Below are 26985 nucleotides of genomic sequence, written 5' to 3' on the forward strand. Positions count from 1 at the left end.
TGCATTTCAACAAGGAAAAACAGTGGTTAAGTTTCCTGCATATTATGGAAAATTAATTATAAAAAATGAATATGATCATTATATCAAACTCACGAGATAGATGCTGAATGGGCTATGTGTTTAATTCATACAGTGCAAAGATTTTACTTTATAAACTCACTGGGTAAATGCAAAAAAAAATATAAATCTAACTGTTAATATTTTAATGTTTTAGCAATTTTCTTGAATATCTCATTGGTTTTCTCTATTTACCATAACACCCCATAATTTATGGTCATGTTGGATTATATTTGACAGTTATTTTCAGAGAAACTACATATTTCCTGATAATCAACAGGTATTTTTCATTAACATCTTGAGCAATAAAGCAACAGAGTCATCCTAACAGCATTTAGGCAACTGAATGTGAAAAATTTAGTCCTGTTGAGGCATACAGTCTTCCTCAACAGTCAGTAAAGATTTTCCTATTTCCATTTCTAGACTCAGCCAGCCAGACTTGTCATATTGCATTTAAAAACAGAGGCCATAGGATTATTAAACCTAATAAATGACGGAAGAATTAACCTTAAACTACTAATGAAGTAACTCCCATTAAAAAGTCTACTGGCTAGAAACATTTCTTTCCCTTCCTTTCTGCGGAAAAGGGAACAGATATAAGGAGAAAGATGGCTTGAGTTATCCATTTTTACCATGTAAAGTCATTTTCTAGTTTCATGCTCAAAAAGTCTACAAGATTCTAGGGATTTCAAACAAAACTTCATCTGCCATTTGAACTAATAGTTTAAATTAACTTACACCACACATACTCTCCACACCCCCAAATGGAAGGAAACAAAAGCAGTTTGTAAATTATAGCTCTGAGAAAAATTGCTTTCGAGCCTCAGAATAAAAAGATAATCCTACATGAGAAATATGGAAAAAGTGTAACAGTATCCTAGAATATGATTACGTTCTTCTTCTACCCCTGCTGCTCGCATCCCAGAAAGATCAGGAATGGATGAAGCAAACTCCTATGGGAGACATATCCTTTCCTCATTCACCACAAAGTCAGGAAAGCAAGGGAAAAGAATGAGAAGAAAATGATTTGTCTCCTTCCCTTCCATGAGAATAAGGAGGATCCAAGAGATCACACGTAGATTTTCACTAGTTCAGAGAACATCCTTCCCATTTGAGAAAAGGTCATTTCTATTGTTACTAATTTCATGAATACTAGCTAGCAGAGATCTTGGGTATTTGGCAAAGTACCTGAACACTAGCAATAGAGATGCTCATGTTTTCCAAGCAAAGCACTTGCTGCAACTACTTGCTGCATCAGGCCCACTGTAATATGGAATTTGTCAAGAGTTACTGTTCCTGCTGGCATATTGTTTCAATTCCTCCTTCAAAAATTAGAGAGAGAAACAAGTGGCTCCCTGTTGGATAAATAACAGATCTACTCTGTCAGAAGGACTGTCTCAGACCTCACAGACAGAGCCAGTCTGGGACATCCTGCAAATTTTCCTAGACACTATCCAAAATATATGGTGCCCTGTTTTTCAAATATCACACCATTTATCTGTGCTTTCTGGAAACATTTCAGACAGACACACAACATACCAAGATGATTGCTAGAAAATGGAATATTCTTTCTTCCTATCTAAATGAAAAATGTTGGCAGCTCTTTCTTTGGAACAAAATTAATGCTCACCAGCACGGCACATGCAGGAAGATCAAGTCATAGCTCAAATTACAAAGTGAGTGCAAACATAACAGGAGTTTAGCATGAGGAGGGAAAAAAGGATGGAGATGGTATTTGGCCAATGTTCAGATGGGCCTCATTACCAGAATTAGGCCTGCGATTTTACATGTATATGCAATTTTTCACATTTTTCTGTGCTTCAACTGTCAGGACAATTTTTGAGATTACTTTTGGGAATGTAACCTACTGAACATGAAGCATAAAATAGAGTACAAAAGGGAAACTAATGTATTCTTAGGCTAACTTCTAATTTATTTTCAAGATTTTCTTCCCATTATCGTATATTAAAAATCAATAACATTGAGGATGGGAACAATTCAGTAATATGTTGAGAACTCTGCCTAATTAAGACAGAATCAAACAAACAGGCTTAATTCCAGCAACCAAATACCAAATGCTCAGAATGCTTCACGAAAGTAAGTCTTAGGAAAAGACCCTGTTATAACTAAATCCAGCCACCACACACTTCAGTCTGGGAGGAATTCACAAGCCATACAGTCCTTGGACAAACCTTGTAATGGAAAAATTCTGTGTGAAAATCCTGCAGACACTTTCCCCTTATAAACAATGTTGTTATTTCTTTGTGAAAGACTTATCACATTGGAACTTTATCTTAATTTATTTCTCACACAAGACAAGAAATGGTTGTGTACTTAATAAAATAAAAAATCAGATTGTTACATTATTTGAAATTGTTACGAACAAGACAGTGACTAAAATTAAAATGGTGTGGAAGAGTTTTCACAACGCTAAACTCAGGTGCATAAGTGGGGACCTTGGCATCCTTAAATCTTTTATACAGTCAGTGGAGAAACAGAGCAGCTCCCACCAAGCAGTGTTTCAGAACAAGGATTAATTTTAGTGTTCTGAAGTACACTCTGGCAAAGATCATTAGAGAAATTCAGAGAAGGCCATGAAGGGTGAGTAATGCTTTCTGTACTAGGACTGAGTAAGTATGCTAGGGCTCTTCAATATGCAAAAAAAAAAATAGATAAGGTGAAAATATAACAAAGGCCTATGAAATCATGAGTGACTTGCAAAGTTGGAATTGGGAAGGAATGTTTATTTGTGTTATCTGCTTTATGAGCTGGTTGCCATCACTTAACAGTTGGTAAATTTGAAATAAAGACAAAAATGTGATTCCTTACCCTCTGGCTTGGAAGCCATGAAACTCATTTCCACAGGGTGTGAAGATTATACATAGCAAAAAGTAGAGTGGACGAGCTGATGGAAAAGAATGTTTTTGCAGCTTGTGAGACTTATCTTTGTCTCAGGATGTCTGTAAACCACAATTTACCAGAGTTTGAAAAATAATCGAGGACAAATAATAAATCTACCTTTGCCCCTTCACTCGTTTTTTAGGGTTGGACCAGATGACCTCTAGAGGTCCTTTCCAACCTAAATCACTCTGATTCTGTCCTTCTGTGATTCTATGGTGTCTACATTTGTCCATTGCTAAAACTGAAGAGTAGGCTGAAAGAACCTTTGGTCTAATTCAGCTTTGCTGCCCTGTTCCTACCTCTTAGATTAAGTCCTTCACAAACTCACCTCCTGACATAAAATACACTGTTAAAGACTGAAAATTGAGTTTTGAAATACTAATCGGGGTAAATGCACTCTGCTGCACTTCCCTGACAGCAACCTTGGAGACAGATTGGCATTCTGTTAGTGACCCCTTTACTTTTAACAGGGAAATATCTGACACCAGGTTTGTGTTTAGAACAGCATACTTCCTTTGCTGAGTCAACACACACAGGTTGGATAATCTGTTCTGGTGCAACTGGCAGTGGGAGAATGGGATTGTTTTTGCCATCAGTCTCGGCCCTGGCAAAAACACAGGTGGGAAGTAGTCAGTCTCTGGAAGTTATTTCTCTTGAGCTTAAACCTGAGATGCCTAGGGAGTAAGGGGGCAATTTATGACTCTCTATATTCCTATGTGGCTGGAAGCCAGGCTGTGATCTGGACATAAGTTTAATGCTGTCTTTTCTCAGATAAACTCCAAACTCCTGCAGCCAGAATTTGTCTGAGTAAGAATAACAGTAAGATGAAACATTTCACGTCTTTAGCTTTAAGCAGAGTTAAATTGACATTAAATAAGGGATTTGGGTTCTCTTTTCTTTCCCTGGAAAGATAATGACAATACATTTTTTTGCTTCTGAGGCACTTCATTGATAAAATGATCTATCTCTGTTAGCTACTTTCTCTGTAGAAATAGGACACAGATTTGGGAGAACCAGCAGGGCTGGGGCACATCTTGAACTCTGTAAGTACTTTGCCATAGCAAAGTAGCTTTGGTTAGTGAAGAAGCTATTTGTGATTAATGATTTGTGATTATATGTGACTAGGCACCTATTTTCCCTAAGAACTGTAAAATCCATTTCTCAGTAGTAGCAGTTTCAGCTGCATATGAATAAAAATCTTTCTCCTAACTTTTGGAGAAATGGCAGCAATGATTATTTCCTTCCTGTCAACCACAATGTTGTAAGATATTTCATTTTGAAATTTTGGAGTCACTAACTATTCTGCGTTTCAACATTTGTGTGGAGGCAAATGAACTCTGTAGCCAGAGGAAGAAAAACTTACTAATCCTGACCAGTAAAATTATGGAAAAAGTAGGAATCCTGTTAGGGGATATTGTGAATAAAATAAAATAAAATAAAATAAAATAAAATAAAATAATAAAATAAATAATAGTTGAATGCTTTTAAGAAATTCCAACGTGGTTCTCTCTATAATCACATTTACTTCACAACAACAATAACAAATTACAGTAAAAGAGACATTTCCAAAATGCATTATTCCATTTTAAAATAAATGTCCAATGCGGATGTAATGATCCATCTCAAAACTGCCTGTATCTTCCTATTCACTGTAGGGGAAGCCTAGATTATTGAAACTAGATATATAGTTTTTAGGTAGCTGAGGATAGGGGAGTTCACTTTGATTTTCCTGTTGCACGGTTTAATTTTCGATTTATTTTCAATGTGAATCTTTCTGTTCTCTTGAGCTGACGTCTACTGTCGCTCACCCCTGTCACAGGGGATGTGTCATCATCATTGTCACAGTCCCTGGAAGGCAATTTTCACCTGTGGCAGCTAACATGAAAATCCAGAAACATATGTTTTAACCCTCATTTAAATAGAACCTGCAAAGCTTCTGACATTTCATATGCAGTCCTTGCTAAATTAAACTGTGTGTTTCCATCTTGCTTTTTATTGAAGCTTCAAAGAACAGTTAGAAAAATGTTGACATCGAGAAACAAGCTGAGAGCAACTAATGCATGTTTCTCTGCGTGCTGTGTATGTACAATGAGACCCTTTCACTGTATGGTATTGTGAATTAAGAAAACGATATTAATGGTGTCAATAAACACTATAATTTCTTTCTGAGCCTCAAAATACATATAAAAATTAAATTCTATAAAGACTTTGGCTTGGCCGAGCTCATTCATTTATGGTGTCATGTGCTTCATGACACAATTTAAGTATCTTTTTGATTGCACAAGGTAAAAACCAAAGTAATTCTATGTCCAGAGCTAACCATGAATGAGGTTAATGTATGGCAAGTGATAATGCTGAAGAAAGAACTGGCAGTAGTACATGTGGGCTTTCTCCTGCTCTATGAGGTTCACTCATTGGAAGCCATAAAAACTGGTTGGTATAACAGCAGTGTTTGTAATTAGAGTTAATGGAGTTAGTTGAGACCACAGGAGGGGGAAAGTAGCTTTGATCCCAGGTGGCCTCATAGCAAGAAGGCTCTCAGCAAGGGAGCACTCTGAATTGGAAAATATTAGAGGCATTTGCTGCAAAACCAAGAAGTCACTGCTGGAAAAGACCTAAGAATATAATTTACAAGCAGCACTAATTTAGTTTTCCATCTCTATCTCCTCAGCAACTTTCTCTCTAGTCACAACATTCAAAATAAGGATGAGTTTGTTTAGCTAAAAATGCTAATCGTTTCTAATTATTTCTTGAAGTTTATATTGTCTTAATCAGGAAAGAAAAAGGTAGAATTAAAACAGATCTACCAAATCATTCCTGAAGGGGAAGAAACATCATATTAATTATTATTAATAAAGTAACAGTATTGTTTCATTATAGCTAAAATATTTGATTTTGTGGCTTTTGGGGTTTTCTCTTGTCACTGTTACTGAATGGACACTCTTGGAAAACCTGTGAAATAACTACCTTACTTAACCAATTTATTAAGATTTCAGCTCACTTATAAATAATATTTAGAGTCTCTCTATGGTGTGATTAGTGTATCATGACAGACTTTTGGAACATTACCTAAGAGATTTAAAATTACTCATTACTTAAAGACATTTGTGATTTACAACAATAAACTAAGCAATCAAACTCAGTTCAATCAGATGGAAATTACATTTGCAGGCTGCATTTTATTTTTCATAGAAAATGATCTCCAACTATGTTAACACTTATTTTTGCTTTCATCTTCCCATAATCAATGAATGAATGAATTTAAAAGTCTATTGCAACTTATTTGGTTAAAAAAAAAAAAAAAAAAAAAGAGAGAGAAATCATAAGAAAGAACAAATTAAGGAAAAAAATGACAAATTAAAGAAAAAAGTGTCTGGGGCCTTCTGCACTTCTGCTTTTAGCTGAGTACTAAGGTTGCAATGGGAAACTGCTGAGATGGAGGGACATACTATACCGCAAATGATAAAATCTATCAAGACAATCCATTTGTAAGTTCTAGGAGTTTGCTGACACCATTACTTCAGTAATAAAGGAAAGAGTTGGGGAGCATATCAAGAGAAAGTTATGTAGTGATATTTCAGGATCATAGATTTTTGAAATCGGAAGGTGACTTTTAATCAGATATAGAGATATATGGGAGAGGACAGTAGTTGTGATCTGATCACACATCTCTGCACAAAAACTCATGAGCCTGGGCTTTTGGGAGCTTTCAGATGGGAACATTTTAAGGAAAGCATCCACAATATCTTGCAGATGAAACAAAAACTTGTGTAAGGATCTTAGGAGAGCAAGACTGATGATTTACAAGGGAAGAGATGCGTAAGTGTTGGGAATAAAGTACTTTGGATCTAAGTTTGCAGATGAACCCATATGTACAGATGCTTGCTGTGAGGGAACAACCTGGTAGGCTACACAGTAACCAGGAACAGATAATGATAGGAATGTCACTGGCACCTTTGGAAACAATTTGGCAGCACAGATAATGGAAAACTGGGGAGTCACTTGGCTCCATCAGCCACAAGTGGAGGGCACATGGTCTGTGAAGACATGGCAGAAAATGACTGTGCTTCATGAAGAAGGGGTTTAATACATTTAGCAGAATCAGAGGTTCATTATTTAGTTTTAATCAACAATATTGTTCAAAATTTTATTAACCAGCCAGAGCTCTAGAGAGTGATAAAAGTAATCTTTTTCTGGGACCAGTTCAAGCAGAGTTTGAGCCTTGGAGGTGCCTGGCAATTAAAGGGTGGATTACTCATAACCAAATAAAATGTTTGCTTTGGGAGGTGGAATGAAGGCAAAGGGAGTCTCAGTGCAATTAAATATACCATCTTGAAGAAGCTTGTATATATATATATGTATATGTATATAGATATTTACACAGGCTATTGTCATTCTGTTCTCATGCTGATGACCTCAATATTCTGCATTAGGAATACTCATTTAACTATAAATATTTCAGCTTTATATTGAGTGTCAAAAAGGCACAAAGAAAAAGACAAACAGGCTGACTTCAGATCTCTGTTAAATGCTCTAAGATCTCCTCTGACTTTACACCACTGCTGTCACACACATACAAGGAGATTTATGTGTCCATCCAGTCCTTTAACTGAATTTATTAAAGATGGTATTTCCGGCTTAGTGAAAGTGACTGCCAGCTCTGTCCATTCCCACACTTGAGCAGCATTTGGCAAAGATAAAAAGGAATTTATCAGTAAACTATATTTTTTTATGTTTTTCTGTGCACCTTTCACTCCCCCACCCATTATTTTTTCACCAAATATCAACATTCTCTATGGAAAACAGTCACTTCCTTTCTGTCTGATTAAAATCAGCAGTGAAGGAAGGGGGGGGGGGGGGGGGGGGCGGGAGGGAGTAAAGAAAGAACCACCCAGTGCACCGAGAGAAACCTGAGAATGATCAATTAATCTTCTGTTTTCAATCTGTGAGCTCTGCTGTCTTGAGCCCCATAGTCTTTTGTTTGTACAAATAAAATAAACAAATTAGACCTGATTGAGTGTACTGGAAAAAAAAAAAGAGGGGGGGGGAGGGGGATTTTCAGTAGAAAGTTTAGTAATTACAAAAAATCCTTGCAGCCATTAGATAAATTCCTGGGAAATATGAGATTCTCCAAATATTTTCTTGTACCCAGTGTTCTGATTCCATCACGTCCTATGCACTATGGCTTTGATTACAAATGAATCAAGGCTCATCTTTTTCTTGGGCCATGGCAAGTGCATTCCCAGCATTTAAAAAGGGAGTTTTTTACATGCCAAGATCATCTGTGATTTATTGGCTCATGGGCTCATCTGGATTTAATTTTTGAGTCTGGCACCAAGTCCCTAATTGGTTTGGTCAGTTCATTCAATTTCTCAGTTCTGAAGCTCCTCATCTGTAAAACTAGAGGGATGATAAACACACCAGAAGCCCTGTCAGTAACTTACTGGAGCCCCTATGAAAACAGCGGGGACATAAAACATGGCCTGAGAGAGTAACGGTGTTACCTTGTAGGATCTTGCCAAAGACCCACCTCTTGCACTTCAAGTCCTAGGATGTCACAAGGAAGGTAACAAATGCAGGCTCTGACACACTGAGGTAGGAATATTTTGCAGCTGCTTCCTGCTCTTGATTTTAGTTCACTGTACAGAAAAAGGGTATTCCACCATGTCACCACCTACATGTGATCTTTCCTCAAATAGTGCACCTGGTTTCAGGTAATTACTTTCTACTGGATGTTAATGCATATTTGTGGTGTTTGGATTTGAATGGAGATGACAATCATAATGAAACACATAATTGTTATTTTCCTTGTATTTTAAAAAGTTTTCATAGGTGACTATAAATGGAACTGTAATTTCAAATAAATGCAATTATTCAATCTGATTTCATGTGCACTGCAAGTGGAAAAAAAGGAAAAGAAAAAGCACAAGCCGGTGCTGAGCTGCTTCTCTGGCTTGCTATTAAACAACTACAACAACAACAAATTCCTTCAGAGAAAGCCCTCTGCTACTTACTTACTTTCCAAGGAAGATCTCAAGGCAATGAATAAACGAGGAGACAACTCTCCTTGCAGGAAAGAATTTACCAGTATGTGCTCGGCCAGACCAGAGACAGGCTTACGCTACTACTCCATGACCTACTTCGTTTGGTCATTCAATTAATTAATTTATTTATCATTTGCAAATGGAAAATTGCATACAGGAATGAGAAAATGAGGTTATATACTTTTGGACTATCAATAAGTCCTGAAGAGATTTCATATAAACTACCTGGGGACATATACATTCTTCAGGAATAACAGGGGAGATATCTTGAAAAGGAAGTTCATGAAGTTCAGTGAGGAAAGTGCAGAGTCCTGCACCTGGGGAGGAGCAGCCCGAGGCACCAGAATGTGCTAGAGGCCACCCAGCCAAAAGCAGCTTTGCAGAAAAGGGCCTGGGGGTCCTGGTGGACACCAAGTTGAATGTGAGTCTTCAATGTCCCTTGCTGCTAAGAAGGCTAACAGTATTCTTGACCGCGTTAGGCAAAATTTTGCCAGCATGTCGAGGGAGGTGACCCTTCCCCAGTATTCAGCACTGCTGAGGCCTCACCTGGAGTGCTATGTCCAGCTGGGCCCACCTGTACAAGGGAGACATGGACTTACTGGAAAGAGTACAACAAAGGGCTACAAAGATGATGAAAGGACTGGAGCATATGTCAAAAGGCTGAGAGAGGGGATTCTTCAACATGGAGAAGAGGAGGCTTGGGGGATCTTATCAATGTATGTAAACACCTGAAAGGAAGGTGCAAAGAGGATGGAGCCAGGCTCTTTTCAGTGGCGTCCAGGGACAAGACGAGGCAATGGGAACAAAATGTAACACAGGAGGTTCCATCGGATAGGTTGGAGAGCTAGGTGATCGCCAACCGCATGAAGTTCAATAAGAGCAAGTGCCGGGTCCTGCACCTGGGACGGGGAAACCCTGGCTGCACGTACAGACTGGGCGATGAGACGCTAGAGAGCAGCCTAGAAGAGAGGGATCTGGGGGTCGTGGTAGACAGCAAGTTGAATATGAGCCAGCAGTGTGCCCTGGCGGCCAGGAGGGCCAACCGTGTCCTGGGGTGCATCAAGCACGGCATCGCTAGTAGGTCAAGGGAGGTGATTGTCCCACTCTACTCTGCGCTGGTGCGGCCTCACCTCGAGTACTGTGTGCAGTTCTGGGCACCACAGTATAAAAAGGACATGAAACTGTTGGAGAGTGTACAGAGGAGGGCTACGAAGATGGTGAAAGGCCTGGAGGGGAAGACGTACGAGGAACGGCTGAGGTCACTGGGCCTGTTCAGCCTGGAGAAGAGGAGGCTGAGGGGAGACCTCATCACAGTCTACAACTTCCTCGTAAGGGGGTGTCGAGAGGCAGGAGACCTTTTCTCCATTAACACCAGTGACAGGACCCGCGGGAACGGGGTTAAGCTGAGGCAGGGGAAATTTAGGCTCGACATCAGGAGGGGGTTCTTCACAGAGAGGGTGGTTGCACACTGGAACAGGCTCCCCAGGGAAGTAGTCACTGCACCGAGCCTGTCTGAATTTAAGAAGAGATTGGACTGTGCACTTAGTCACATGGTCTGAACTTTTGGGTAGACCTGTGCGGTATCAAGAGTTGGACTTGATGATCCTTAAGGGTCCCTTCCAACTCAGGATATTCTATGATTCTATGATTCTATGATCTAAATCCATAAGACCCACTACTGAAAGACTCCTCAGAGAATCATAGAATCATTAAGGTTGGAAAAGACCTCCAAGATCATCTGGTCCAACCATCCCCCTACTACCAATGTCACCCACTAAACCATGCCCCTAAGTACCACATCCAACCTTTCCTTGAACAACCCCAGAGACAGTGACTCCACCACCTCCCATTACAGTGGAGCAACCCACTCCAATGTCTAATCACTCCTTCTAAGAAAATTCTCCTAATTTACAACCTGTGCCTGAATCTGAACTTGAGGTCATTCTCTTGTCCTAAAAGAAGTTGGGAAATTTTCCTCCTTGGAGATAGTCTAAAGCCATCTCGGCATGGTCCCAGAAAACCTGCCTTAGGTCACCCTGTTTGAGCAGGGGGGTTGGACCAGATGACCTCCAGAGGTCCTTTCCAATAATAATAATATTATTATTATTATTACTATTTTAAGTACTTAGTATGAGAGCACATGGAACATTTTCCCACTGGCTTGGAGAAACAGAAGAGAATAATGGCAACACTATGAGGAAAAAATCAGGAACACAGGTATCAGAAATGTAGAATATGGTATGAGCTTACATATAGTATAACCTACAGATGACTGTTCTGGTGTCTCTGATAGAAACAAAACATCCTAATTTCTCTCATCCATGAAACAGTGTTTATGCCTGAGTAACATTTCCTGTGATCACACATTCAAGTATAAATATTATTTCATATGCTGATAGCAGGCAGAAGGAAAAATTCCTTTTATACTGAAAGATTAGAAAATAAGCAAACATAACTCTTCTAATTTTTTTTTTTCTTTACATGCTCTGGATTCGAAAGAATGTAGCAGATGCTTTTTCTCAATTACTCTTTATCAAGAATATTACATACAGATGTGTTTTGGAAAGTTTATTTTTTCTTTCAATTAAAAACAACAAAAAATGTTCCATGGGATGGGGAACACCTCTTTCAAACCTTGACTTGCCAATATGTTAGTGGTCACTGGGTAATTTTATTATATAAATCCACAGCTAGGAAAGAAAAAAAGAAAAAGAAAAAGAAGAGAGAAGAGAAGAGAGGAGAGGAGAGGAGAGGAGAGGAGAGGAGAGGAGAGGAGAGGAGAGGAGAGGAGAGGAGAGGAGAGGAGAGGAGAGGAGAGGAGAGGAGAGGAGAGGAGAGGAGAGGGAGGAGGGGAGGGGGGGAGGGGAGGGGAGGGGAGGGGAGGGGAGGGGAGGGGAGGGAGGGGAGGGGAGGGAAGGGAAAGGAAAAAGGAAAGGAAAGGAAAGGAAAGGAAAGGAAAGGAAAGGAAAGGAAAGGAAAGGAAAGGAAAGGAAAGGAAAGGAAAGGAAAGGAAAGGAAAGGAAAGGAAAGGAAAGGAAAGGAAAGGAAAGGAAAGGAAAGGAAAGGAAAGGAAAGGAAAGGAAAGGAAAGGAAAGGAAAGGAAAGGAAAGGAAAGGAAAGGAAAGGAAAGGAAAGGAAAGGAAAAGGAAAGGAAAGGAAAGGAAAGGAAAGGAAGGAAAGGAAAGGAAAAGGAAAGGAAAGGAAAGGAAAGGAAAGGAAAGGAAAGGAAAGGAAAGGAAAGGAAAGGAAAGGAAAGGAAAGGAAAGGAAAGGAAAGGAAAGGAAAGGAAAGGAAAGGAAAGGAAAGGAAAGGAAAGGAAAGGAAAGGAAAGGAAAGGAAAGGAAAGGAAAGGAAAGGAAAGGAAAGGAAAGGAAAGGAAAGGAAAGGAAAGGAAAGGAAAGGAAAGGAAAGGAAAGGAAAGGAAAGGAAAGGAAAGGAAAGGAAAGGAAAGGAAAGGAAAGGAAAGGAAAGGAAAGGAAAGGAAAGGAAAGGAAAGGAAAGGAAAGGAGAAAAGAAACCACACTATTTCCTTTGTCTGAAAATGTACAGAAAAGTTCAGAAGTAATTGTCACAGCTTTAAATATAGTGACCTCGTGCCCAATTCCCAAGCCATTTATTTCTACCCATCTTGCGTTCATTTGCCTAGTTCAAAATGCTGTTGATCTCTGTGATGCTTTCATCTAAAGCTAAGATTATTTGTATCTGGGTTTCCCCAGATGTGTCCCCCCTTTTCATTAGAAAACATTGTCTGGATGGCACCTGAAGTTCCTGAGTATTCTTCCACGACTTCTGCATGTCTGGGCAAGCAGCAGATGCCAGGGAGTGGAAAACACCGGATGTGCAGGTCTGTTGTCAGAGCATGAGCAAGGAATGGGGCTCTTAAAGAGGTACCATTCTCACCAAGGAGAAAGCATCAGACAAGATAAAGGAAATGTGTGGCAGGGTCAGAAGTAGGCTGCCCTCAACTTCTCACTTGCAACAGATCTCTCCTGAATGCCTTGACTACACAGCAGTTACAAGCTGGGTGCTGTGGTTGTGTCCTCCATGGTCAAGGCAGACGTCCGTCAAGCATACCCTTTGCTTCATGTGCTGTTGTACACTTTCAGTACAGACATTTGATGACTCCTTCTATTAACCCTTAGAAAGCACAGATTTATACCAGCTTGTATTTAGAAAGGCTCTCCAGAATCACAGAAAGAAATTGACTCTTTTTGGACTTTTGGACTTTTTTGGACAGCTTATATAAAAGGAAGCGCGTTTATAATTTATCCATTTATCAAGGAAACAAATGTTTTCTAGCAGGACATTCGAAAAATATATATTTCTTTCTTTGAAGAACATTTAAAAAATCATGTGTCCCAGGGTGTTCTGGTGGCTTCCTTCATGTGTGAAAACATCCAAAGGTTGTAACTGAGTTTTCTTCTTCATGGAGTAGTTGTACAACCTCAAGAAAATAATGTGTTTTAAACACACTACAAAGTTGGAAAGATCATTGCTAAATATGCATTCTTTAGGAATTTAGAAAAGAAATGTATTTTAAAATCTTGTTTCATTTTATCTGTTTTTTTTTTTTTTTTAAACTGAAATGCAATCTTGCATTTTAATATGAGAAACTAGTGGTCAGTATTCCTTCTCATTACTCTTTTCTTACTTCAAGGATGTAAGACTGAATGTACTAATGATTAGTCCCTCTCTCCCCTCATACCCAACACACATTTACAATACAATTAATTCAGTGAAAAGCCTTGAACTTTCTTTTCTTTCTTTTCCTTTTTTTTTTTTTTTTTTTTTTTTTTTTTTTTTTTTTTTACGAAAGAAGGAAGAAAAAGCAAAGCAAAATATTGAATTCTCTCATTGCATCATTAGGAGGTAAATCCCATCTCAGCTATGGCCAGGCTGTCCTAATTTTTGGTATATAATTCTGGTAGTGGCAGTCTACACAGGCTCCCTTCTGTGTGCAAAAATAAGCCCTGGTTTTTATACAGCTTGGTGAACTTCATTAGGAGGGCACTGGGGAGAATAAACCAGTAAGCTCAAACTTTACAGCAGCACAGACACATTCAGAGCTCTGCTAGGTCAACTAGAAGTCTTTTGATATCAGAGAGCACGTGTCCATTGAGAAATTGTACATTAAATGAAAAAGAGATGGGGAGGGAGGGTGAAAATAATTGCTCTGGAAAAATGTGCTTCTTGTTCTATGATATTTTCATGTGACTCTTCAGAGTGAGAAGAGAGCAGCTGGACTTGTGCTCATTGTTTTGGTCAGCCTAGACTCTTGCACTGAAAAACTGCAGGAACTAACTTTCAGGGAACTGTAAACATCATAATTTCATTAATTGCTTTAACATGTGTTTCTTTTACATGTCTGAAAGCAAATGCAATTGAAAGTTGAGGTTTCTGTGGCATTCCTGAAAACAAATCTGACTAACACTATGGACCAAACTTTATAGAATATATTTTGGAGAAGAAGCAGTTATACAAATAATAATTTTTTAGACTGATTACTGAAAATGTGTGACAAGTGATTATTACAATTATACCTTGAAACAAATTTTAGTGTTTATTTGAAGGATATTACACCATTTAAAATACACACTATAAAAGTTCTGACATTGTGAAGAAAGTTAGTAGAGATAAAATCATGGGGTCCTGTAAAATTTTAAACACTCCTACAAGAAGTGATTTAAAAACTACATAGGAACAGGTTTCCCACTGACTTTCAGCTATGTGTCACGTATGTGATTTATCAAAATCTAACAAGGACAGGAATACACAACCAGGACTTACCAAAGGTTGTTGTACCTAGAAAATATATATGGTCGTTAAGGATATTTCATGTTTATCTGCTTTACGGAAACATTTTTTACTTGCTGTGTCACTCATTCTCTCTGCTGTTTTCTTGGATTCTGTGAGCCTGGCTCTCTGTGCTTTTTCACAGACAGAAAACAATTAAGGAAAACATCTTTCTTTTCTGATCTGTCCTCAAGTGAGAATTGTGGGTTACTGAGTAGATACATGCTTCAGAAACAAAGCAGAAGATTGCCTAACAACAGCACGCTTTCTTTAGAAAAATCTCCTGTGCTTCCTATTTGTCTGCATCTGAAATGCTGCAAAATAAGTCCTTTTTCTGATTCCATGTTATTTCTGCTTTCTAACTATCATATCTCGGTCAATTCCTCAAAGAGGAAAATACACACTTTAGAAAAGTATATTAACACAAGACGTTACCTTTATTATTTACAAAAAGAAGCTTCTGTACAGAGTATTAAATGCAACTTTGAGTAAATATTCAAGCAATACTTGAGATATTAATAGAAAAGTAGAAGTGTCACTGACTTGAAACTCAGAAGGCATGCAAATAAATTGTAACACTTTGAGACCGGAAAGGTTACAGAAGAAATCCTTATGAACAGGGACTGTCTTGTTTGTGTAGTTGAATATCACTTTTACTGGGACTCTTAAGTGTTTCAGCAACATCAGGAAGAATAATAAAAAGAATAACAAGAAGTATAATGTGGGCATACTAAAGCTGATAGTACCATGCAGTGATATTCAGCACTGTTCATTCTCCTTTCAAATGGCAGTGCTTAGTAAATAAGAATGTAAGTGACTTCTTTGTACTAAAAATAGGAGAAATAAACCCTGCAAATAACTGAGAATAAGGATGTTAGTATACTATGGGATATTTAAGCCATTAAATCATGAAAACACATTATTATTAAATAAAAGGGAGTAGCTTAACATCAGAGACTGCCAGTTGCCACCCAAGGAACATGCCTGCATACAGCAGGAAGTGTGAGGCAGCCCCTAGCCCCAGCCCCAGCCCCTCCCCAGGCTGGGAGCAGGCGTGCAGCCAATGTCTTGGCAGTCTTGGGCTAGCTGCCTTAAATCAGCACTACATGCGCAGTGCGACTGAAGAGCTTCAGTAACCATGTGCATGCAAGAAGGGTTCACTTTGCAAGTTCTTTGCATTGGGTCCCCCTGCTCAAACGACGTGGAAGCTCTGTGCCCATGTGTATGTCCTTTCAGGGCCAATGGATTCTTGAATACAGCCCTAGTGAAGGGTTGAAAATTGAGCCTGTTTTGTTAGGAGTAACAAAACAAGTAAAAGGCTGTGCTTGTCATTTGGGGAGAAGTTCCTTATTCTGCTTTCTTTTTGGTACTGCTGTAAGAGGTAGCCATGCTACCTCCCCTTGCTGCTGCTTCTTCATTCTAGGCAAATCACCACTTCTGCCTTCCTGGTGTCACCACACCCACACACACACACACACACACACACCCACACCCACACCCACACACACACACACACACACACACACAGACACAGACACAGACACAGACACAGACACAGACACAGACACAGACACACAGACACACAGACACACAGACACACAGACACACAGACACACAGACACAGACACACACACACAGACACAGACACAGACACAACACACACACACACACAGACACACAGACACACAGACACACACACAGACACACACAGAACACACACACACACACACACACACACACACACACACAAACACACAAACACACAACACACACACAAACACACAAACACAAATACAATCACAAACACACACACAAGCACACAAACACACAAACACACACACAAAGTAAAAAAAAGAGGGGGATCATTTTCTGCTGACTTAGCTTAGTGGATCAGCTCACTGTGTGGTCAGGTAGGACCTGAGCTGAAAGAAAAATGGGTGTGCAGCCAGGAGCCTTGGTTTGGAGCTGGACTGCTGTTTTGGTGACACAACCTGTCAGTTCAACTGTAACGTGAAACATCTCTTTGACCTTAATGGAGCTACTTGGTAAATCGGGCAGCATTATGAGGCAAGGAGGCAGAATCTGACTTTCAGAAACAAAAAAGATTCAACTTTGAGAAAATTTGCAATACTTGCTATTGGACACTGAAGAAGGAATGCAAACTCCTGTAGCTTTGACTTTTTCCAGAAGTATAGTTGACTGAGATGTTTCGGTGTCAAGTGTTTTTGTAGAAGAACAGAGTACCACCCACTATTGCTAAGGCAGATTTAGTGTGGTCTTTCTTCTATTAATTGATGCCATTGCTTGTAAAACAGCGGATATATGAAGCTCATAAATGTTAGAAAAAGAAACAACAACAACAACAACAAATCACATGAATCTTGCAGCATTCTTGCAGCTTTTTTTTTTTATGTCAGCAATCATAGAGCAATAATAATGAAGTCTTGATATTCTGTATTCATATATGAAGAGTATCATTGCTCACAGCACCAATGAAATGTTATTGTGCTTAGTCTGCACTGGTTAGCTCGATTTTTGCACCTTCCATGCTTTAAGGAAGCTGCTATTAGTCTATTCAAGGGATTTAGTTAATCAGAAGGCAGTTTTCTCTGCATTGGTGAAAAAACAGGTAAGATACCTCTAATGCATATCAATGCAAAAACAGACTCTTGTACAGGACTGGTCCAAATATTAGTATTTTTTATCTGGAAATGTGACTGGCAATAAAGCAAATTACAGCTCTAAAAAAGGCTGAAAGGAGACAATGAACATCTTTATTTTGGAGCAGGAATCTGACAGAAGTGTAGGATGTAGATGCACTACCTTTTAAGATTTATTTCTGATACTATAAATCATGAAAAACTTTTAGGACAGGAAATCATCTTGTCCCAGATTCTGTGCTTTGATACAATTATTAAAAAACAAGGATCTGGGAGCTTCCACAGTTGACAATTCAAAATCTGGGTCTGCAGTCAGTTTTTCATTTTGATTATTTAAATTAAAGGCATCTTGTTAAAGAAGGTTTGAAACAGGTCAATATGAACCAAACCTTTCAATCTGTGCTTGAATGCAAGTTTGTAAACTGTTCATACTCGGGATAAACTTTTGCCCCCTTTTTCCCATATTTATCAGTAAAATTAAGTCACTTGGTTTCTACAACAGAGGGTTTATTCATAGTTCTCTGTTTTGTTCCTACAGCACATATTATTTCAAGGCAGTATCCCACCTGTATACTGGACTCACTTGGGGGTGATTATAGTTTCCAAGTTTTGAGAAAATGAGGTGCGCTCAACCTAATATGAGTAAACCCACAACAGCCTTTAATCTTTTCTTTAGTTTTTAGTGAAAATCAATGCATAACCCCAAAGGAGAACTTAAGTCTGGATTTATGCCACTAGTCATGAAGACCTTCCAAAAGCTATTGTATTTTTGGTATAATCAAAAGTAATACTCTTATGCAGTTACTGAATACAATTCTATTCTGTAGGACCATGGTGGAATGAAAAAACACAAAACCCCACAGTTTTACCTGAATTTAAACACTGTCAAACAGTACATCACAACTAATTTATCCTGTACTTCACTCACAATTTCTCCTTTGTGCCTCATCACAGCACATGCCTCATTTGTATTTCCATCCACCTCACTGAGAAAGGCATGCCTCACAGGTTGAGAAGCAACACTATAAAATGAGTTCTTTACATACACTTAGCTTGACTGTTTCCAATCTCCTTGGCAATATCAAAGTTCTCTGGTTTAAATTAATTTCCTTAGTTACATATAGTATCTTGCAATTAAGTGTTTTAACTTTTTGGATTGGGTGAAACAACCTATATCCCCATTCCAAATGTATGGGTGGTGCAGGAAAAAATATCTCGATTTTCACTGGGACATGCTTTGCCTTGCTCCAGAGTCCTTCCTAATCAGCTTGTAAATGATTGATCTACACATACAGTTGTGGTCTGTTCACTAAGCACAGACATATTAGAAGCTGGCATAGTGAGGAGATACAGTAACCTGAACGAGTGGTCTAAAGTTGGACTGAGCAAGACGTTTCTGCTTCCTTACTTCTGGAATAGCCTTCTCCTGTAAGGAAACGCCTTGTGTGCATTGATAACACTGCAAAACTGAGCAGAATCTAAATTAAATTAAAAAAAAAAAAAAAGGTATTGAGGGAGCAGTATAAAAAGAAAATTTTAGCCAAAGAGAGCTATTGCCACCTCATAGTCCATATAAGCAGAAAGTACGTTCCTCGTTATGTGAGGAACACTGAAGTCAATTTCTTGGTCTGAAATGCTTTGTGGTGAATCTATCTCCAGATATTGACTATGGAGGCAGCCTTGAAAAATGGCATCAATCTTTTCAAAGTTGCCTTGCATTGAGATTGCAATATGACATGTTTAATTACTTTGTAGTCTCTTCTGGGCATGCAGAGGTGTGCTGTCTTCCTGTACTGTGTTGTATGTATGCTGGGTGAACCAGGAAAAATGGCAAAGGGCTAGCTCCTTTAAAAATAAAAAAAGTTCAGTATTGGAAGTAACTGCCTTTTATAAAGGAGTGGCTTTTTCTGAGTAGAAACATTCTATTAGCCAGTCTCTACTCCAGGACATTTAATGTATTTCATATTAAAGAGCCCTTGGGAAGCCTCACCTTGGGTTTAGTGGAGCTGGAAGCTGAGCTTTTTCCTTCTTCCAAGCAAAGTCGTCTAATTACTAAACTAGGGTGTCTTGCTACAATTTGTGCTCTTTATTCTTGCCCTACTTACTTCAGAATTATTTTCTGCTCAGGTTATGGACTGGAAAATATCTTCATATTTTGGTATCAAGCCAGAATACTCCAGTAGCTTGGATACTCTCTGGGAATATTGAAGATGTGAACTCACAAATGCAGAGAGAATTTAACCCAGATTTTCAAATTCATGGGAGAGGGAACTGACTAGTAGATTACAATGTGAATGTATGAAGAAGTGGAGCTGTATAGTGGTTCTTTTTCTGTGCTTGTTTAAAAAGAAAGTGCCTTCAAAACATTTGCTTAGAATCCTGTCCTTAGAGTCCGCATTAAATCTACATTGACAATATTTTCTGACTCTGTGAAAGGGCAGGTTCCAATGACTGCCTGAAGAATGAGTCTGCTTTGTCAGTTAATGCAAACAGTAATTCAACAACAACAACAAAAAGTGCAGTTCTGCTAGGACTGGATTAGATTAAAACCATAATGAATTTTTGGAAGGCACCCTTGGATAATGCATTTTGGAAGGCCAAAACAAAGTGAGAATTATCTAGAGACTTCCAATTCTCACTAATTTACTTAAACCACATAAACATTCCTCCTTAACACTCATAATGAATTGTTCTAAATTAAAGAGGTCATTTCAGATTTGAAATCAGCTGTGATTAAGAAAAAAAAAAGAGAGAGAAAAAAAGAAAAAACACAACACAAAACAAATAAATGGAACACTTAACCAATCTAACACTTAACCAATCTATACATCTAGGGTTTGTAGCAAAATATCCATAAATATTTGTGTAACTCAGCTTATGCATTATTCAAAATATATCAGTCAGGAATTTGACTAAGAAAAAGAAAACAACACAATAAAACAACAACAACAAAAAAGAAAACGAGAAATAAATAAAGGTGAGTGATGGACAAGATATGACTAGACTATTAACAGCAGTGAATAAAAGAAACATTAGTCTTTTGTTAGGAATGAAAAAAATCTACACACGGACAATCTTGGACTTGGATAAGTCTCACTGGAATACAGGGTCTCTTAGAGCTAAGGTTACCATATGTATATACTTCTCTTGACACATTTTTTTACACACACACACACACACACACAAAAAAAAAAAAAGGAAGAAAAGTAGGATTGTATCATGCCTAGATAAACAGTACATAACATACGTGCTGGAACTCATATTTCCTGGACATGTCAGATCCCCTGAATAATGAATACATACACAGCATATGCAAATGTTACAGAAATAAGGCAGCTGTATTGTGAAAGAGATACCTGCAATTAGGATTCAACAGGATATTAAGGCATATCCTTGCCCCTTTCAGAAGCAAGGGACAGGCAAGTAGCTTGTAAAAGAAGCAGTAACGTTGGCTGAGGCACTACTGACTCCTTCTCTTTTCTGTGTAAGACCTAAGAGATACTGAAGGACAAATGGGATGTCACTCTTCATTTTAATCAGCTCCCCATCATCTTTGAACACTCACACTTCATTTTTCCTATTTAAAGACAAAAGTCTGGAACCCCAGAAATAGGTAGGAACAGCCTGAAGAAATGGGATATGCATGCGTGCACACACATACATGCATGTATGCACACCAATGTTTTTTTGAAAGGGGGATCCTAATAACACACAAAAAGTATATTATGAAATATTTTGGTCAAGATGTGGTAAGGTGTACTTCTACAAAAATAAATAAATAAAATAAATAAATAAATAAAATGGGGCATTTCATTCAGGTAGAGAAATCACACCTACCCTGGCCAAGTCCTTCCTTAGCCTTCCTAAGAGCCCAAGAAAGAAATGCTGTGGACAGTGCTTACCTAAGGGATCACAACCAGATCATCAGGAGCCCCCTGTTCCAGACATACTAAAAGCATGACTTTCTCTGAAAATGTAAGTAGGCAAATAAACACTTCAGATGGGCTTCATCATACACAAATTCTGCATTTGTAGTGCAGAATCCCTAGATGGTCAGAAACTTGGCCTAGAATCTCTTGACCCCACAGAAGCACTTGTGAAGTGCTGAGCACCACATCTTCCTGGCCTATTCTTGAAGCCCAACTGTACGTCTGTTGGAAAAAGAGATGTAATTCAGGGAAGACACATCTCCTGAGAACTGTGAACAAGATACCACACAGTTGGTAACAATAACAATCAAAGAAAATTTTTGCCTGCATGTGGCAAAAGAAAGGAGTTATGGTAAATTCAATATGTAAGAAGCAAATCACATTCAGAAAAGGAAGCAAGACAAAAAAATCACATGCACCCCCCCCCCCCCCAAAAAAAAAAAAGGCTAAATTGCTAAGGTGGCTGCTCAGAATCTAGTCACAAATTAATACTGAAGTGAGTAGAGCAAGTCTGACTCATTTTTTGTCAGGTAGGGACAGGACATGATAGTGGTCCCTTAGTTACTGCAAAAACCAAGAAGTCTTCAACTCAGAGTAGACATATGCTCATGGTATGAATGTGCATATGGACAGTTTCTCAAAAGAAACCAAATCATTTCTTAGCAGACAAGACCCCGATACATCCAGTCTGGCGTCTTGCCTCTGGCAATAAATCAGGCTCAGTGCTTCAGAAACAATCTCTAAAATCCTACAGTGTATCTGCCCATTAGTGTAACATGAAATATAAGTAAGCAACAGGGAAATTCCTTCATGATATTTCTGTCAATCATGCATTCTGGATCATTAGTTTTTCATTGCCCTTATCATAGTACGAATAACCATTAATATTGTTACTGGCAATAAAATTAGTCCACACTTTAAAAAAAATAAAAAATAAAATCAAGTTATTGCAGTTAATTCTAACCAAATGGTGCCTGCAGTGCAATATCTCTATTTATTCTATTTTTGTCTCATATTAAAAAGTAATACAAGTCTATATCATAAAAAATGACAGGTAGGAAAATTTGCTCTTATCTCATGTTTTAGGGTCAATGTTTTAGGGTCCCAAGCATTGCGTGCAATAGATTCACAGACAAAAGGAAACATTTCATCGAACATCACTTCTCTTCACCTCTATTCTGATACAGGCTAAAAAATGGGTAGGTCCGCTTTTTTTTATAACTTTCATAATTACCATATGTTAATCATTTTGAGATAAGATTTTAAGCTTTTGCTTTGCGTTTTCTTTTTTCTTTTTTTTTTGGCATTGCTAGAGCTACCAAAGAGCAGAAAAATATGGGGAAGGTAACAAGATCCAAGACCAAAATAAAGAATGAAATTGCTCTGAAAGGTTCTGTTTGTAATCCCCACACAAATAAACCCCCCTACTGTAAAATTATACATTATCTGTAAATATGTTATACAACAATTGCCTATAATGGATGAGTTCCTGTTTTGCAATTCCTGACAAAAAGTGCTAATTTGTCTTCCCACATCTGATACAAAAGCCAGACATTAGGACATTAGTCTTTCTAATTTAGCTACCTTTCCAATAGCTAATATATATATATATATATACACACATTTATTTATTAACTACTGTACCAACATACTACATATATAATATTCATATCACAGACACAGTAATACACATAGCTAACCCAGTGAATACACCCAAAGTGTTTTCAGTGCCTTCATTAACTCTTTGGACTACTTAAAAGATATTGTCTTATGGAAAGCACCATATAATACACAGCACTGTGTATTTATTTTTGCAGTTATGTAAAGGGGCAAAGAGCAATTGTTTAATCAAACCAACAAATCAGGTTTTCAAGAAAATGAAAACCTGAAAAATGTCACATGAACCTATGGTAAGATTTCATTTTTGTTTCTTCGCCCTTTTATCCGTCCTTCTCCTAAGCAGTGTAGGATGGTTTTCAGTGAAACAGAAAGATATTTCAAAACCAGCACTTGTAATACTGCATATTGAAACTAAGGGTGTCAGCATTTCTAAAATAAAACTGTTTTCTAACCTGTCATGAAAAGTCAATATTGTCAATATCTTTTCCTTTTCTCCTACTGCTAAGTTTAATTGCTAATTTATCATTCAAATATTATTCACAACCAAAATTTCATTTTCAAATTGTTGTTGTTGTTTTGTTGTTGTTCAGCCAAAAAAAATATCTGCAGATAAAATCCCATGCTAGAAGTAAGGTCTGAATCTATATATATATTTTTTTACCTGCAAACAAAACATGAAATCTTTTACAACAAAAATCAAATGACTTGTATTTTATGGTGCACATTGTTTGCTTTAATCAAATTATCCACCACCTGAAAAGAGAGCATTAATAGAGCATTGGAATTTGTGTGAGTGAATTTGAGGAAAATGATGTTACTGTGTCTGGCAAAATGAACACAAGTATTTAATAGTATTTTATAAGTATGCCCCCAGATCAATTAAATCTACACTTCACATTTTCCAGACTCATCTCATTTTGCCATCTCTTGTAAAGAAATTCTTTTATGCCTTTAGCCATATTTATAGCCCTTGTTTGGTACACCTCTCTCAGCAATATTATTTGTCAGTAAGGTGGCAGAAGGATGTGACAGGTTATGGTATTAATAAGAAAGGTAAAACCAAGGACTTTTAAAAAGCCAAATTGCTTTTACCTACATCTTTTAGCTAAAGTGATTTGGGAGATGGATATAAACCCACTCTTCACACATATTTTGCAATTCCAGAGTAATTAGAAAACCCCGTATAATTGATAATATTTGATTATCAGCCACATATTCACCCTCCAATTTTGATAGATTGGTTGAAATAAGGTCCTTTGTTCAGCATAACCAGCTTGTGGCAATTGATTCTGTGGACTCCAGTGTCCTCAATCCATCCATCAGCCATGCTTTTCATGCTCTGTTTTCCAATTCTTTTGCAGCAACAGGTATGACCTAATTATGGCAGGACATGAGGGGATATGAAGTTTGCCAGCAAACTTCTGGAAGGATAAAAGGTGATAGAAAGGACAGGGGATAGTGAAAAAAAAACATTGTGTTGGTTTAATATTCAAGAGCAATGCGTAATCAGAACCTGTTGTTCAAATACAGCATTAGGGTGAGGCACTTGAGATTCTTAGCAAAGGTTCTGGAAAAGAAAAACTTTTTCAGAATAAAAGCATGACATCAGATATTCTTCATGCTAGGCTTATTTTTCTTTGAAGATTTAAAAAAAAAAAAGGAAAAAGGAAATGAAAGGAAAGGAAAAGGGAAAAGAAGACAGAAATCGAGGGGGAGAGAGAGGGAAAAAGAGGGAAATGAAAAGGGAAAAGGGAAAGGAAAAAAGTCCTGGAAGGTTTAGTCAGAGACTTTGGATATAATTTATAGGAGCTGGAGAACTCAAAACAAGTCGTGCTGATCTAGATTCTTCAATCTGTCAATGCCACCATCAGTGACTGCAGTACTCTCTCTGTTCTCAGTGCAGTGGACTATGATATCTTATTTCATACATCACTTCATATTCTGAAATGTATAATCATACATCATACATCCAGCAAATTGCCCTGCACAGCACTGAATGAGTGTTCTGATCTCAGATGGTAAGATTGCCCAGCAAGGTAAGTAAAAATAACAGCTTGTGAAACATTAGGTAGTCTCAATTCATTGTGCTGCTTTAGACAGGGAAAAAAGGTTTACAATATACTACTATTCTGTTCTGGTCTCTGAACATTTCTGTGCTCAGTGGTCCCCAAAGTTCAGTGAAGCCGTGGTGCTTGTGCTGATTTCATTTGATTTCTTCTGCAAGATTACCTTAGCACATCTGGTAAAAATTAGGTAAACAGATTAGTTACGGTTCTGTTTTCAGTTAATTTCTCAAAGCCCCTGCCCTCTCTTGTCTGTTGCAGAGGAAAGACATACATTTCTGATAGGCATAGAGGTTCTCATTACTGGCCCCAGTTAGGGATTGCACAGCCAGTGTCAAGTCTGATTAGATTTCAAGAACTCCAGATCCATAATTTGTGACAATTGCAATGTGTGCTGGTGATGCACCTCAGCTGAGAGCGCTGCTTGTCCATTAAGGAGAGGCCCTCTAATCCACAGAAATATGTCACACACTTGCAGTTTTAATGAAACTGTAATCAGCTGAACCCAACTACATTTCATCTGTATTATGCTATGTAAAATTATTTGGTGGTCTATAAAGCAGGCAAAGGACATCTTAAAATGCTCAGGCATGAACGTTTCCCTGCATTTTAAATCTTTATGTCTTTTTTCCCCTTTAATACAAGATGACTGATAGTTGCAGAATAATTGCTTTAGGAGAAGTGATAAAAACACAAACACACTCTTTTCATCGACATCTTGTAGCTGGCAGGCTGTGCTAGACAGGAATGAGCGTGCATCGCTATCACCATGTCTAATGGATGGCAGAAACAGTGAAGCAGGGAATACCTGTGGCCAGGACTGCCACTTGCATAATGCTGACAAGAGCCGTTTCACACTTCCCAGGTTGTGCTAAAGCTTACCTCACTTAAGGACAGGACACCACTGGTGCTTGGCAATTGAGGAAAATGAATAGCAACAGTAGAAAGACAAGCTTTCAACATCCCATCTGCCAGGAAGTCAGGTGGTTTTGAACAAAGGTACAACACAGATGATCAGTGAAAGCCTTATCTTGAGCAAGGTATCTTCCTTTGCTGGAGACCTTAATATTGGTACTTCAGAATACCACATGATGTACTTTTTTGCCCCTAACAACTTCTAGGTTTCACTTAAATCCAGCATCCTCATGTCTTGGGACTTCACTTTCTGTTTATGATATTCAACTGCTACACTATATTAATTCAATTTTCGTAGGGTACAGTTCTCAAGGAAATGAATACCAAGCATAAAGATGTATTAGATCTCTCTGTTGCTTTCGTGAATCCTTGTTTTCATTCAATCAAGAAAACTTTGTTTACAATTTCAGCCACAAACTGTCTGTTACCAAAGCAGCAATGTCCTGTCTGAGTTTGCACAGAGCCTGAAATCAGAGCTGAGTGCTGCTCACCTCAAGCAGATACCCCTCGTGGTGTTGGGTGCACCCTCAGAGCAAGAAACTTATATCCAGAACAGAAGAAAATTAATCATCTTATCATCTTCATTCAAACAAACAAATAAACAAACAAACAAAAGGCCAAGTCTGGAATGCTAAATATTAAGGCCAAGGAGAGTGCAGCTGGCAGGTTTTGAAGCTGTGCCTTCAATTCCAAAGTGTTGGCAATCAAGAGCATAAATTGAGATGATTGAGAGCTGTTAGGAAAAGGCCAAATTCCCTCCAGGAAGAAATCATAGCACCTTCTAGGTCTGCAGTGTTGCCTGTCTGTCACAGTAGAGAATAAGGCACATAGTCCTTGCTGAGAGGGAATCAAGAAAGGAGCAAAGGTAAGACTTCTAGGACCCTGTATAAAAACCCCTGTTCTTCAGAGTTTACCTACAAAAAGCACTACAATGACAAGGACAACTGTTTCTCAACCTGTGTATACAAAGCAAACAGGGCACCTTTTGGGCACTGATTTTTCA

The sequence above is a fragment of the Anser cygnoides genome, chromosome 3, assembly GCF_040182565.1.
Source record: "Anser cygnoides isolate HZ-2024a breed goose chromosome 3, Taihu_goose_T2T_genome, whole genome shotgun sequence".
NCBI classification, from domain to species: domain Eukaryota; kingdom Metazoa; phylum Chordata; class Aves; order Anseriformes; family Anatidae; genus Anser; species Anser cygnoides.